Here is a 15,104-nt window from a genome sequence, read left to right as displayed (position 1 = left end):
GGAGTATTTGTTTGTCATACAGTATACGTATATCAGAGTGAACGCTCAGACAGAAATACCTGGAAACACTAAGATTTGACCTGGGAAAAATCTTGAGAAATTGATATCACAGATCTTGCTTTATTCCTCATTCTCTCTTTTCTGCTGTCTGATATCCACTTGTTCATCTACTACCTGTGACCTTCTATTGCCTTGTGTTCTTTATTGTAGTGAGTGAAAGCCAAATCTTTCTGTGTAATGAAAAAATAAACCAAATTTTGTAATATCATACTTATGTTTGTGTAAGGGCTGTTTCACAATCTTGGTTGTCTTTTTGAATGACACTAACTATCTCCTGGGTGGCACGGTGGTGTAGTGATTAGCACTGTAGCCTCACAGCAAGAAGGTCCTGGGTTCGTGGCCGGCGAGGGCCTTTCTGTGTGGAGTTTGCATGTTCTCCCCATGCGTAGGTTTCCTCTGGGTGCCCCGGTTTCCCCCACAGTCCAAAGACATGCAGGTTAGGCTAATTGGTGGCTCTAAATTGACCGTAGGTGTGAATGTGAGTGTGAATGGTTGTTTGTCTGTGTGTCAGCCCTGTGATGACCTGGCGACTTGTCCAGGGTGTACCCCGCCTTTCGCCCATAGTCAGCTGGGATAGGCTCCAGCTTGCCTGCGACCCTGTAGAACAGGATAAAGCGGCTAGAGATAATGGATGGATGTATAACTATCTCCTGCAACTATTTCCAGTTTATATATACTGGAGTTTCTTCTACCATCCCTGCCTACAGCACTAATGTGTCTTATAAGTTCTTATAAATAAGAGTCAAATGCAGCTCAGTTTTGACCTCATGGTCATTTCATTTAATTCTACTTTAATTATAATGTTTAGATTTTACTGGTTAAATTCAGAATTGTATTTTTAGCACTAACTAGGTTTTATGTATGCGGCACTGGCGGCTCGTTAATAGGGGCGATTTGGGCGACGCACTCCCAAACAGGGAGGGAGATTTTTTTTTTATCTACTCCTACTACCACGGCAACAGTACTGTCATTGTCCAATCAGGCTAAGGTCGCGCCTGGTGTAGCCACGCCCTTTTGGTGCGATTTCTGTCAGGTTCAGATTTGCCCCAAAATCTCCCATTGACAGTAATGGTACGTACATTTTTTTTCGAAAATCATGCTCCCAATGCATTTTCTATTAGGTTTTATGTGCTCGCACAAGCAGCGTGCTTACGTCATACGCCTGTTGCACCGCGCAAGTGTTGCCAGATTGGGCAGTTTTAAGTGCATTTTGGCGGGTTTTGAACATAATTTTGGGCTGGAAAATGCAACTTGCGCAGGAAATGTGTGAACATTCTATGAAGAAGATGGCGAGTGTTGAGTGCAAAAATATATAGCGTCTCTGAAAGAAGTTCCCTTTAGTCGTCGTACCAATGAGGAGAAAACGGCAATCAAACAGCTAGGACCTCCTCGACCGAATTTAAACATCAAGCAAGTGTCTACGAAGGGGGAGAAGACCTACTCAAGAGGTTTTAACAAGAACTGGTACCACCAGAAAACTTGGCTAGCTGGCTGTGATGTAGTCAATGCTCTTTTTTGCTACCCTTGTGTTCTCTTCCACCCTGGAAGTAGCACAGCAGACGGTACAGTGATATCTGATATTTGAATTTACTAGGCAAAAGTTGTTTTTGTGTGTGTGTGTGTGTGTGTGTGTTACCAATGGCAGTTTAACATTGCCATGTTTTTGTTTTACCAATGGCAGTTTAACATTGCCATGCTTGGAATATTTCAGTAGCCTCAAGTTCTCTCTGACTTGGTGTAAATTAAGCATATTTTCAGTTTTTATATATTGTACAGTATGTGTTCATTGGAGCCAGCAGCACCTTACCTTTTTTCCAACTTGTTAAGCCAAGTTGCACTGACTACAAAACCTTGTGTAACCTTGTGTGTATATAGCTAAATAACTAAAGCCTTTTGTGTTCATTGACATGCTTGTAATACTTTACATTTCCTTTTAAAGCATGGCTTTCTGGAGGAATTCTTGGGAAAAAAACTGCAGAATTTATTTATTATTTGTTGTTAAAATGGTGCAATTCCATATAAAAAAACACATAAATAAGCTGCACATGTTTATTTGATGGTTATGCTTTTCTTCATCTTTTTCAAAACTTAAATAAACACTTGTTTTGGATTTATATCCTGCCACTTTAATTGCATTCTTTAGAATGAAGAAATTAGAATATGTTTATAATTAAGAATTTGTGTCTACTTATTATAGAATACTGGAAAAATATGAGAAAATAAATGAGTAATGTAATATTAATTGATTGTGATGCCAAATGTTTTGCTTTGAAGACTTCACAATGAATCTTCCTTAGTTTTAGCCTGGCAAGCCAGACTAAATGTGAATATTTGCCACTCGTAGGCAAAAATATTTTTGGCCGCTAGGCGGGTGGGTCTAGTTTACTAGGCTACCTTAGTTTGCCACCTTTAACTTGTTCAGTGTTGCCACCTAGTGGAGAGAAGAGATATTGTCTATATTGATATCTGAATTTACCAGGCAAAAACAAGTTCGGCCAATTGATTTGCTACCTAGGTCAATTTACTTCAGTCCTGTGGACATTTATGGTCCGTGTAGACATAACGGGGGAAAATTGCCCCCCCTGAAAAAAAATTCAGGAGCCGCCACTGGTATGCGGTATGCTGTACTTTCATTCAGAATAGAAAGATATTTAAGCGGAAGTTACATTTTTTTGTAAACTAAGAGCCTCAGACAGGATCCTTTGTCCATCAAAAATGTCCTTGGTGGAAAATATGATGAGGTTGTAAATGATTTTTTAAATGAAATATTTGTCTCCTTTGAAGCAGAACACTGCTGTTGCACAGTAAAAAACAGGACTTGAAACAGATGCGAGACATGTTTGCAGCAGAGCTTCACATGTGGTTGTAATGTGAGTCTGTCTAAAAGTGTCCTCTCCGGAAAACCACAAAGATCATCACCACTTGAGTTGTTATTACAGTTAGTACCATGTACACACATTGCTGTACAGTATGTTCTTGAAAATTTGTGCTTAAAATCACAGACATTTCAAGAATTTTTCACTTTATATCCCTTACTCTTGTGAACTGTAAGAAAGTGGGTCAGTTTTAGAAATACATAACTGTATATGGCATCTTCTCAAAACAGTAACACGCCCAGTATATGACATGTAGCTCTGAAATTCTGCACAGTTCATTTCCATCTAAAAAGGTCATTTCTGGCAGCAGAGAAACACAGAAATCTGAGGTTTGATTTATGGACTATTTTGGACCTGACAAGTACACCCTGATTGTCAAACAGCTCATAAAAAGACTTTGCCATGGTGCGCTGTTAACTGGATGAACTGCAATGCCGTTCTGTATTTAAATATTACAATGCAATGTGTTTACCTGTGAACTGTACACTTAATCTGCAGAACCATCTGTATTCCTTGCTCACATTATCATCGCAGATGTTTTTAATTGCCTCAGTAGTTGGCAGCCAATTTACCCAGAACCAAAGACATCACAATGTTTGTCAGCCAATCAGACGGATTCATTATCAGAATAAATCTTGCAAACTTGTACAAACAGATAATTCAACACTAACATCTGTATTGTTTTTATCATTTTCATCTCTTATTGCATCATTATACCATTTATAGATATATCTATTCTCTTATAGATTACCTGACAATTGTGTATGAACAAAAACAATATAAAGATGCTTTGAGTTAGACTTGAGTTTTATAGTTTATGAATTTCAGGTACACCAAGACAAGATGTGTTTAACTCTAGAAAGGGATGCTGTTGGGATTTTTTTTTTTTTGGACTTGTCAAGCTGTCCATCTGTCATCTAATTCAACAGAGAAACAGGAGATTGATAAAGACATAAGCTTTATCACCAGAGGGTATGAATTCTTGTTTAGCTTACAGGAAATGATGACTGTATTTCACAGTTATTATCAACCTGAAGGCTTCATACTGTCTAAATACAGTTTCATGACTGCTAAACCTCTTGAAGCCTGGCAATTTAAATGCAGCTTTATGCAATTAATGTAATTATATCACTGATACTATGGATAGTCCATAGTTGTACATAATAAAATCCAACAGCGATGATCTCATTCATCTCATCTCATTATCTCTAGCTGCTTTATCCTTCTACAGGGTCGCAGGCAAGCTGGAGCCTATCCCAGCTGACCATGGGCGAAAGGCGGGGTACACCCTGGACAAGTCGCCAGGTCATCACAGGGCTGACACATAGACACAGACAACCATTCACACCTACGGTCAATTTAGAGTCACCAGTTAACCTAACCTGCATGTCTTTGGACTGTGGGGGAAACCGGAGCACCCGGAGGAAACCCACACGGACATGGGGAGAAGATGCAAACTCCGCACAGAAAGGCCCTCGCCGGCCCCGGGGCCCGAACCCAGGACCCTCTTGCTGTGAGGCGACAGCGCCAACCACTACACCACCGTGCTGCCCAACAGCGATGATATTTCCTTGAAAACTTGAAGAAGCCAAGCAAAACGTCAGCAACTACGGAAAGCATTCTTGTATTTCAAATGTGGAAACCATACATCACTTAGCTAATTCATTAGGATAAGAAGAAACATCAACTGTACCACTGATGATGATGAGAGCAGTTTTGTTTTTCTCCACAGCACCCAAACAGCCTTCAGCATTGTGTATTAATGCTAACGGTACACACTTTCAAAGAGAAAAGACAATTCAAGGCTGGCCACCTGAATGCAAAATTTATGGCTTTAGACCTTCACTGTCATGGTTGATATGATCCAGCTTTCCAAGTGTAAATAGTGGCATTTAAATATTCTACAAGCCAGATCAAGGAATCAGACATTGCAGCTTTTATCTAACTAATTAATATGTGCATTAACAGTATCAAATAACCAGCCTTGGCTCGGCTAGCACTTAGAATATTTATATAAAAAAGATTTTTGCATTAATGTATGAGACTATTTACCATCTCATGCTTGAAAAACTTATTTTTCATGAGTCATCTATTATAGACTATGAAAAACAGCTCATACCTGGTGGTGCAGTTGTTAGCACTGTCACCTCACAGCAAGATGGTTCTGGGTTCAAACCCCATGGATGATGAGGACCTTCCTGTATAGAGTTTGCAAGTTTTGTGTGGGTGTGCTCTGGCTTCCTCTGTAGTTTAAATATATGCAGATTTGGCAAAATACCCAGCTACTGGGGTTGTACAAGCCAGTGTATACTTAATGTTGGTCCCAAGTTTGGGTAGGGTTGCATGTGGTGTAAAAACTATTCCAAATCAAATATCCGGAACAGAGTTGCTGTGGTGACCCTTAACAGGAGTAACCGAAAGAAGAAAAATACACATTTTAGCTCACATTCAGTCAACACGGTTACCTAAACAAGTACACCCCACTGAAATATTTGGATTAATCAAAAGGGAACTGCAACATCCAAATTTCCTGAAGATCACATGAAGAAGGAAAGCAAGTTCGGTCATTTTTCTTTATTTTCAATGATATTGTCATATTGGCTGATGAATAAAATATATCTTTAGAATGTCCTTATTGTGCATATGGATGCAAGTTAACCATATTTTACATACACTCACCGGCCACTTTAATAGGAACTTGTTCTTGATTCTAAGATTCCTGTTCTTGGCTGCAGGACTGGAACCCAGTGTGTTCTGCTGTTGCATGCTGAGATGCTTTTCTGCTCACCACAGTTGTAAAGAGTTGCTATGAGTTATCTTCCTGGCAAAAAGATCAAACCAATCTGGTGTTTGTTTCCACCCACAGAACTGTCTCTCACTCACTCGATGTTTTTTGTTTTTCGCACCATTCTCTGTAAACTCTAGAGACTGTTGTGTGTGAAAACCCCAGGAGATCAGCAGGTTCTGAAATATTCAAACCAGTCCATCTGGCTCAAACCAACACCCATGCTACAGTGAAAGAAAGTCTCATCTCATCTCATCTCATCTCATTATCTCTAGCCGCTTTATCCTGTTCTACAGGGTCGCAGGCAAGCTGGAGCCTATCCCAGCTGACTACGGGCGAAAGGCGAGGTACACCCTGGACAAGTCGCCAGGTCATCACAGGGCTGACACATAGACACAGACAACCATTCACACTCACATTCACACCTACGGTCAATTTAGAGTCACCAGTTAACCTAACCTGCATGTCTTTGGACTGTGGGGGAAACCGGAGCACCCGGAGGAAACCCACGCGGACACGGGGAGAACATGCAAACTCCACACAGAAAGGCCCTCGCCGGCCACGGGGTGAAAGAAAGTCACACTTTGAAATCACAATTTTTCCCATTCTGATGTTCGAAGAGAACATTAACTGAAGCTCTTGATTTGTGTCTGTATGATTTATGCATTGTGCTGTCGTGAAGGTACCGGCTGATTAGAGAACTGCATACAACAGCAGGTGGATGGGTGTGCCTAATAGAGTGGCCAGTGAGTGTACTGTATGTGCTTTTATGCTGAAAGTACTCAACCCTGTTATACATTTAAGAGCATAATGCAGATATTGTCAGCAAAGAAACCTTGTAAAAAAAAAAATCAGATGTTGTTGCCTGAGCAATGGTTTAAATGGTTTAATGAATGTTTAGACTTTGTGTGACATCGTGTTGAAAAATGACAAAATATGTCAATTTTATGAGAAACGAGTGCTAAATGACACCCCAGTAATAAATTCATCCATTTATCTAAATGTCGGACTATTGGCCTGTCCAATTATTTCTCTTTCCTCTGTCTATGCTTTTGGGATTCGCTTTTATGGTTATAATTAAAAGGCATTCTGATCCTTATGCCAAGTATGCTAGTGGGCAAGCAGAACGATCTTCAAGCAAAATGATGTAATCGGACCATTTGTTCATTAGCAACTTCGAAGTCACCTGATCAGACATATCAAACATATCCAATTAGATATAATGTACATTTCCAAGCCACTATCTGGCCAAAAGTATGTGGACACCTGCTCATCACACTCATATATATGCTTGTTGAAAATCACATTCCAGATTTATTCTTCCTTTGCTATGATAACAACCTTCACTCTTCTGCAAAGGCTTTCCACTAGATTTTGAAGTGTGGCTATGGGGATTTGTGTTCATGTTTGGTCAGGAGGCCTGGGGTGCAGTCGGTGTTCCAGATCATCAGCAATGGAAATCCTTGAAATGCTTCAGCAAGCCGACGGCAATGAACTAATGAGCCGGGTGAGGTGTTTTGAGTGGCATTTGCTCTTCAAAAGGGGTAGGACATCACTGGAGGATGGCATTCTGCCCCTCTTGATACACAAAACACCTTGCTCAGCTGACTATTTCATTGCTGTAGGCTTGCTGAAGCATTTCCAGGATCTCCATTGCTAATTCCTTGAGTTTGACACAGAAATTTTATGTTTGCTTTCTGGTCCATAGTAAAATCACAAATGTGCACGTGCATGTTGTCGCAAAATATGTTTACCACAGGTCCTGATGTTGACAGCGGGACGTCACAAGGTATACTGACTCACGAGAGGTACTGCTCACTCCTACTGCATGTACATGACCTTGTTATGCTCTGTTGATTCGCAACAGGAACAGTCCTGGAAATTTTTGATTGCACCTCGTATCAACAAAATCTGGAAAAACGTACAGTAGCAACACGTCTCGGTTAAATGTAACACTGTAGGTATGCACACATTAGGTACAGTATCATAGAAAAGTAAGCATCATTTAGATTTATTTGGCTTTCATTGTCTACTTCAAAAGCAGAAGTAATCAAACTTTTTCCTGATGAGGATCAAGTCCAGTTTTTCAGGCCATTTTTAGCTGAATGTTTTTGTTCATCTCTAATAAATACAGTTACTTGATGTTCAAAACTATATGGGTCCGTCTCAGAAACTGGTCTCTCGTTTGGGACATTATGGTCAAAAATAAATTCTCTAATTTTACTTTTTTTTTTTGCATTTACCTAACACTCAATGTTTCTTTTGTCATGTTTCATAAGAATAAACAAAGTATCCTTCCCCGCACACAAATAACACGCTACGGTAAAAAATAGACCACAACTCATTTTATAGCTCAGAAATTCATACAAGACCAGCTACCATCGTAACATATTCTGTAAGAAACATATTCTATACCTAACTTTCAGCTTTCGTTTTAAAAAACAAAATCACAGATTTATAACTAAATTTTTACATGGCATAGTGAATTTAAGTTCCTACTTTTGGTGAGGTAGTGACCTCGACCCTGAGGCTTTCCGTTTAGATCAAAACACACGATCGTATTGGTTTTGGGACTGTGGAAAATGGAGTTACAACGGTGATCAAATATTTTGCATGATGTTTTATTACAGTTATGATTATTCTGTGAGCGCACCAATCCTTAGGGGTATAAAGTTACAACTTAAAATACAATTAGTGATAACTGTAGACTTTTCAGTGGACTACAACCTTTTTAAGGGAATGCGATGTAGTCAACCATTTATCATGTCCCAGATCAAGCCGCCATTTTTCCACAAATTTGCAGAATTTTTGCCAAATTCAGAATAGAGTATTCACATCAAAGATTTGATTTATCTGTATTATTTCTTTCATCATTTTATTTCAAATTAAAACCAACATCACCATTCAAAACCGTATAGTTTATTGACTGAGTATATTTAGTGGGGTACCCCAACAGTACCCAGTTTCTGATACAGACTCATATACTTGTCTCATGTTAAGTAAGCAGAACCTTCCATCCATCCATCCATTATCTGTAGCCGTTTATCCTGTCCTACAGGGTAGCAGGCAAGCTGGAGCCTATCCCAGCTGACTATGGGTGAAAGGCGGGGTACACCCTGGACAAGTCGCCAGGTCATCACAGGGCTGACACATAGACACAGACAACCATTCACACTCACATTCACACCTACGGTCAATTTAGAGTCACCAGTTAACCTAACCTGCATGTCTTTGGACTGTGGGGGAAACCGGAGCACCCGGAGGAAACCCATGCGGACACTGGGAGAACATGCAAACTCCACACAGAAAGGCCCTCATCAGCCGCTGGACTTGAACCCAGGACCTTCTTGCTGTGAGGCGACAGTCCTAACCATTACACCACTGTTCCGCCGTAAGCAGAACCTTCACTTATAGATTTCATTGATAGACAGAAAGTGAGGGTACCATGCCACACTACTGCCATGGCATCTTTTTTTCTCTCATCTCATTATCTCTAGCTGCTTTATCCTGTTCTACAGGGTCGCAGGCAAGCTGGAGCCTATCCCAGCTGACTACAGGCGAAAGGCGGGGTACACCCTGGACAAGTCTCCAGGTCATCACAGGGCTGACACATAGACACAGACAACCATTCACACTCACATTCACACCTACGGTCAATTTAGAGTCACCAGTTAACCTAACCTGCATGTCTTTGGACTGTGGGCGAAACCGGAGCACCCAGAGGAAACCCACGCGGACACGGGGAGAACATGCAAACTCCACACAGAAAGGCCCTCTCCAGCCACGGGGCTCAAACCCGGACCTTCTTGCTGTGAGGCGACAGCGCTAACCACTACACCATCGTGCCGCCCGCATCTTTTTTTAAGTGGGTAAATCAATTGAGTAGAGATTAGTATAGGAACCGGCCAAATATTTAACAATTTTTCCATGAAATCGAGTCGTACATGAGCTGATAGCCATATACGACTTGATTTCGTGGAATAATTGTTTTATTTTATCTGCATGCACTGGAGTTTGAGAAACAGAGCATTTTTATTTTAGTTTTTGCAAATTCGATGAATAAAAACTTTATACAAAATCATTTCTGCTTAACAAACCAGCAAAATCACAGTAGCAATTTGCGAAAAATGCTATAATAATAACTCTTGAGGGGCAGCACGGTGGTGTAGTGGTTAGCGCTGTCACCTCACAGCAAGAAGGTCCTGGGTTCGAGCCCCGGGGCCGGTGAGGGCCTTTCTATGCGGAGTTTGCATGTTCTCCCCGTGTCCGCGTGGGTTTCCTCTGGGTGCTCCGGTTTCCCCCACAGTCCAAAGACATGCAGGTTAGGTTAACTGGTGACTCTAAATTGGCCGTAGGTGTGAGTGTGAATGGTTGTCTGTGTCTATGTGTCAGCCCTGTGATGACCTGGCGACTTGTCCAGGGTGTACCCCGCCTTTCGCCCATAGTCAGCTGGGGTAGGCTCCAGCTTGCCTGCGACCCTGTAGAACAGGATAAAGCAGCTAGAGATGATGAGATGAGATAATTCTTGAAAAATAAAAAATATATACATTCTTACCATCAAATACTTTTATTCCATATTTGTTGCTTTTTTGTATTTTTGGAGTTTTGTTTTTGAGTAGTTTTTATTTCGTCCTCGGTTGCTTCAGCAGCACTCTCCGCCATTTTGTTTTTCTCTACTCACGGTATATGAGCTGATAGCCTAGTAGTAGAGTAGCCAATCAGAGCACACGATTGCTCATATCCTGTGAATGTGGATAGAATAATTACTGATATAAGATGGGGAAGGTGCGGGTCTTCCAGTGTTTCGGTTAATTTAAGAGAGTTTGATTGTCAGTCAAGTGTCGGTTGGCACATCTACCATTTTTATTTGGAAACAAATAAGACTCATACCAATGGTAAGATGTATAAAAGTTGTTGGTGGGAAAGATGACCTTACTAATGCTCTTATGGCTGAATGAACACAAACCCCCACAGTCATTTAAATATTTCTTCTTTTTTTGGTATGTTCAGTCGGACTCCTTCTGCAATTCCTTCCAACAGTTTGAATACCTCTGCTCTATGGTGTAGAAGAAATGCTTAAATGGTGTAATTTGGGATGTTGGATAGTGCCATTATCCACACTTCCACGGTTTGGAGTAAGAAATGAGCAATTAGCAAATGCACCAGCTGCACTGTGGTAGTTAACAGCACATTAGGGCTTATTTAAATCCAAATCAAACTCTGACATCAAAACGTGGACAAAATGATACAAGAGTAGCTCAAAAGAAGCAGAACTTTGAAATGTTAGTCAGGCTCTTAGAGTGAAAATTATTTTATGTGTGAATGAAGATCATACGGGCAGAAAAAAAACATCTGTGCAAGCGTGTGTGTGTGTGTGTGTGTGAGAGAGAGAGAGGGGTCAAGGTATGGATCCCACTGCCAAGGCTGGTGAGAAGAGTGAGCTGCTCGATCATGTTTAACCTAGAGGAAGACAGGCATGTCCTCCTCATTTATCACCCTGAGGTCCTCTCTGTACCCTAAATTTCATCACTGTGTGTGTGTGTGTGTGTGTGTGTAATGCAGTTGGCTATGTTAATATTTACTGATCCCTACTGAGAGTTCACAGTGCACTCATCCACAATAATGACCCCAGTCTCTTGTGTGTGTGTGTCATTCTCCTGTCATGCTATTAATAGCCCAGTCTGCAAGTAGCACTGAGCCATGCCACAAAACAGGAAACGAATATTCTGAAATCTTTTGGGTGTTTTCAGAGGGCGTTTGTGCAAGGTTACAGTCGTCCATGTGGCACACAGCAGCGAGCTGCTTAATAGCCTCAAATAAAGCCTCTGTTCTGTATTACAGTGCTAATGTGCATCTGCATTAACCTCATTACACTGACTTAATTCACTAAACTTTGATCTATAAGCAGCAAACCAAAGCTCCGAATCTGTTCCTCGCTGAGGATTTTAGTGCAGGTGCGAGGTTTTGGCATTCGAGCCGTTTATGGGCTGGAGATAACGAGCTGAGGGAAACGTGCGATCTGTATCATTGCTTTGATTTGAACAGCTCAACTTCAATCGAGCTCTTAGAGAACGTTCAGGCATTTCAACTTGGACACATTTTCCACATGTCATACAGTAATTACAAAGTCTTTGCATTAGCTAGTCTGATCTGTTTTAGTACCTTCCACTATGAAACATTTCCCCCTCTATATAAATGCACATTTAACCCAATAACCTCCAGAATTGCATTACTCCCTACCATAGCTAACACTTTACCTATTAGATTCACAGGAGTTATGAATAATGTATAGTGCTACCGAATAATACGCTTTACAGTGAATAACTGAATAATAAGACAAGCCACACCAGACCAGTTCCAGGGTTCGAACCTGAGTTTATGTTACAGTCAGTGCTGAGTGTCAACATGTCCACGTGGGTTTCCTTTGGGTTCTCCAGTTTTCTTCTGCATCTTTGGTGGCTTGGGTAACCTAAATTGTTTCAAACACAAACATTCCCAGAATAGGGTCCAAATGCACCATTACACTGACCAGGATAAAGAATTCATGAATTATGGGTTAAAGATGAATGTATGATGATGAATTAACTAATTATTAAGGCGTACAGTAGACCCCCGCCTATTCGCGGCTCAGTATTCGAGAATTCACATATTCGCGGGATTTTATATAGAACATATCTCCTATACATTTGTGGAAATCTCAGCGATTCGCGGTCGTTTGCGGCGAACATATCAAACGTTTACGCACTGCGAACGTTTACGCACTGCTACATTCTCAGAGCCGAATGCTCGCTCGCTATTGGCTGAAGTTTGAATGGCGGGCTGCTGCTCATTGGCTGATACGAATGAGCGCATTGTACAGTACAGTACAGTCTCGCGGTTCCCGTATTTCAGACTTGTTCACGTGTTGTGCGTTCTTGGTATTTTTGAATAATTTTTACGTCCTACAATGGCTCCTAAATGCTCTGCATCTTCTAAGGCTCCTGCCAAGGAACCTAAGCGCCAGAAGAAGGTAATGACACTGCAGGAGAAGGTAGGACTTCTCGATATGCTAAAGGAAGGGAAGAGTTTTGTGGCAGTATAGCCTAGGGTATAGGGAGTGTTTTAGACATCAAAATAAGCATTTGTGAGCAGTTTTATGGGGGGGGTTTACAAGTATTCGTGATTTTGGCTTATTCGCAGCCATGTTCGGTCCCTAACCCCCGCGAATACTGAGGGCTTACTGTATTTAGAAAAATAAAGAATTTCCTATCATGAACTATTGAAATCATTTTGTCTGTCATGATTTAAAAAAAGAATCAAACTCAGAAACTTTATGGGACATGGGACTTTACTTTAAGTTTCCCTTAACTGGCATTATGTACAGAGGTGGACAGAAATGAAGTACATTTACTTGAGTGCTGTACTTAAGTACACTTTTTGAGTATCTGTACTTTACTTGAGTATTTTTTTTGGAAACTTCTGACTTTAACTTCACTACATTTGAAAGACAAATATCGCACTTTTCACTCCACTACATTTCTATCAAGGTCCTCATTAATCGTTAATATGCAACAGCTTTGAAAGTGGATGTTTTTTTTCATTTCTTTTCCAAAACATGATTGTTTTTTTTCGCAGGTGACACTGAGACAGCCGATCAGTAATCACTTGGGTCACGTCATGTCCATAGACTGCATAAAATCAAGTTCAGTGATTTCTCCGCAGCATTATTTGAACACGATCAGTTGATGGCAGAATAGAAGGAGGCAGTTCTTCTGGAGAATGCACACACACATGGCCCATGAACCTGTGTTTAAGTTTTCTGAAAGGATTAAAGATGCGTTTCGTTTTAAATGTTTGCTTTGTTTGTCAAAAACGAACCACATCATGGCCTACAAAAACTCGCTGTTCAACCTGCGGAAGCATATTGAGGTATATAAACGTTTTATTCCAAGAGAAAGCTTGCAATGAAGTTGTCTGTGCTTTTAGAGCTAGCGATAATGTTGCAATCGCTATGCAGTCTGGTTAGTCAAATGACTTTCTATGGATTTGCCCGCCAAGTTGCCATCGCCTTGTCCACGGCTAATGTTTACGTCTCGTCCATGTCCCAACAGCTAGCCGCTGTGTCCGGGGATCAGGTCGTCGAGGCCCCTGCCTTCGACTGCCGCCCAATCCACATTGCACCGGCCGCCTATGGCTACCTCTGTGGGTGGTGAACCCACAGGAGGTCGGGCCCACATCATCTCTTCGGGCTGAGCCCGGCTGGGCCCCATGGGCAAAGGCCCGGCCACCAAGCGCTTGCATACGAGCCCCAACCCCGGGCCTGGCTCCAGGGTGGGGCCCCGGCTGCGCCATGCCGGGCGACATCACGGTCCTTGATTTATTCTCCATAAGGGTTTTGGTGAACTGCTCTTGGTCTGGCCTGTCACCTAGGACCTGTCTGCCTTGGGAGACCCTGACAGGGGCGTAATGCCCCCAACAACATAGCTCCTAGGATCATTCAAGCACACAAACCCCTCCACCACAATAAGGTGGCAGTTCTAGGAGGGGTAATGTTTACGTATAGCTAGTTAACTTGGACACTGTTAGTTAACATGCAAAAATGGAGTTATGCTAAGATGAATAATGTTAACTTATCTGAAGTCCTTTCAGAAATATGTTTTAGCATAATCTTGCCAAATAAACAGAATGTAGAAATCTTTCTTTTCTAGTAGTGTTAGCTACCCAATATGATTTCGAGTTTGAAAAGTTTGCTAGCATGTCAGGTGGAGTTTCACTGACTAGCTAGCTTAACGTTAAACCACCATGATGCACAGCATGCATTCATTTTGTGAATTCACAGTTCTGTCTTTGGTAACGGCGTTAGGTTTTGTAAGCGTTATGGCAATAATACAACAATGCGTTGACAGAAAATGTACTTTTAATACTTAAGTATTTTTAAAAGCAAGTACTTCAGTACTTTAACTGAAGTAAAAATTTGACTGGACAACTTTCACTTGTATCGGAGTCACATTTAACCAGCGGGATCTGTACTTTGACTTAAGTAATAAAGTTGTGTACTTTGTCCATCTCTGATTATGTAATAAAAACAACACCAATAATAATAATAATAATGGGGCGGCACGGTGGTGTAGTGGTTAGCGCTGTCGCCTCACAGCAAGAAGGTCCTGGGTTCGAGCCCCGGGGCCGGCGAGGGCCTTTCTGTGTGGAGTTTGCATGTTCTCCCCGTGTCCGTGTGGGTTTCCTCCGGGTGCTCCGGTTTCCCCCACAGTCCAAAGACATGCAGGTTAGGTTAACTGGTGACTCTAAATTGACCGTAGGTGTGAATGGTTGTCTGTGTCTATGTGTCAGCCCTGTGATGACCTGGTGACTTGTCCAGGGTGTACCCCGCCTTTCGCCCGTAGTCA

This window comes from Neoarius graeffei, chromosome 22 (assembly GCF_027579695.1).
Source record: "Neoarius graeffei isolate fNeoGra1 chromosome 22, fNeoGra1.pri, whole genome shotgun sequence".
Classification (NCBI taxonomy): Eukaryota; Metazoa; Chordata; class Actinopteri; order Siluriformes; family Ariidae; genus Neoarius; species Neoarius graeffei.
The sequence above is the reverse complement of the archived record's forward strand: the minus strand, read 5'-3'. Positions refer to the sequence as shown.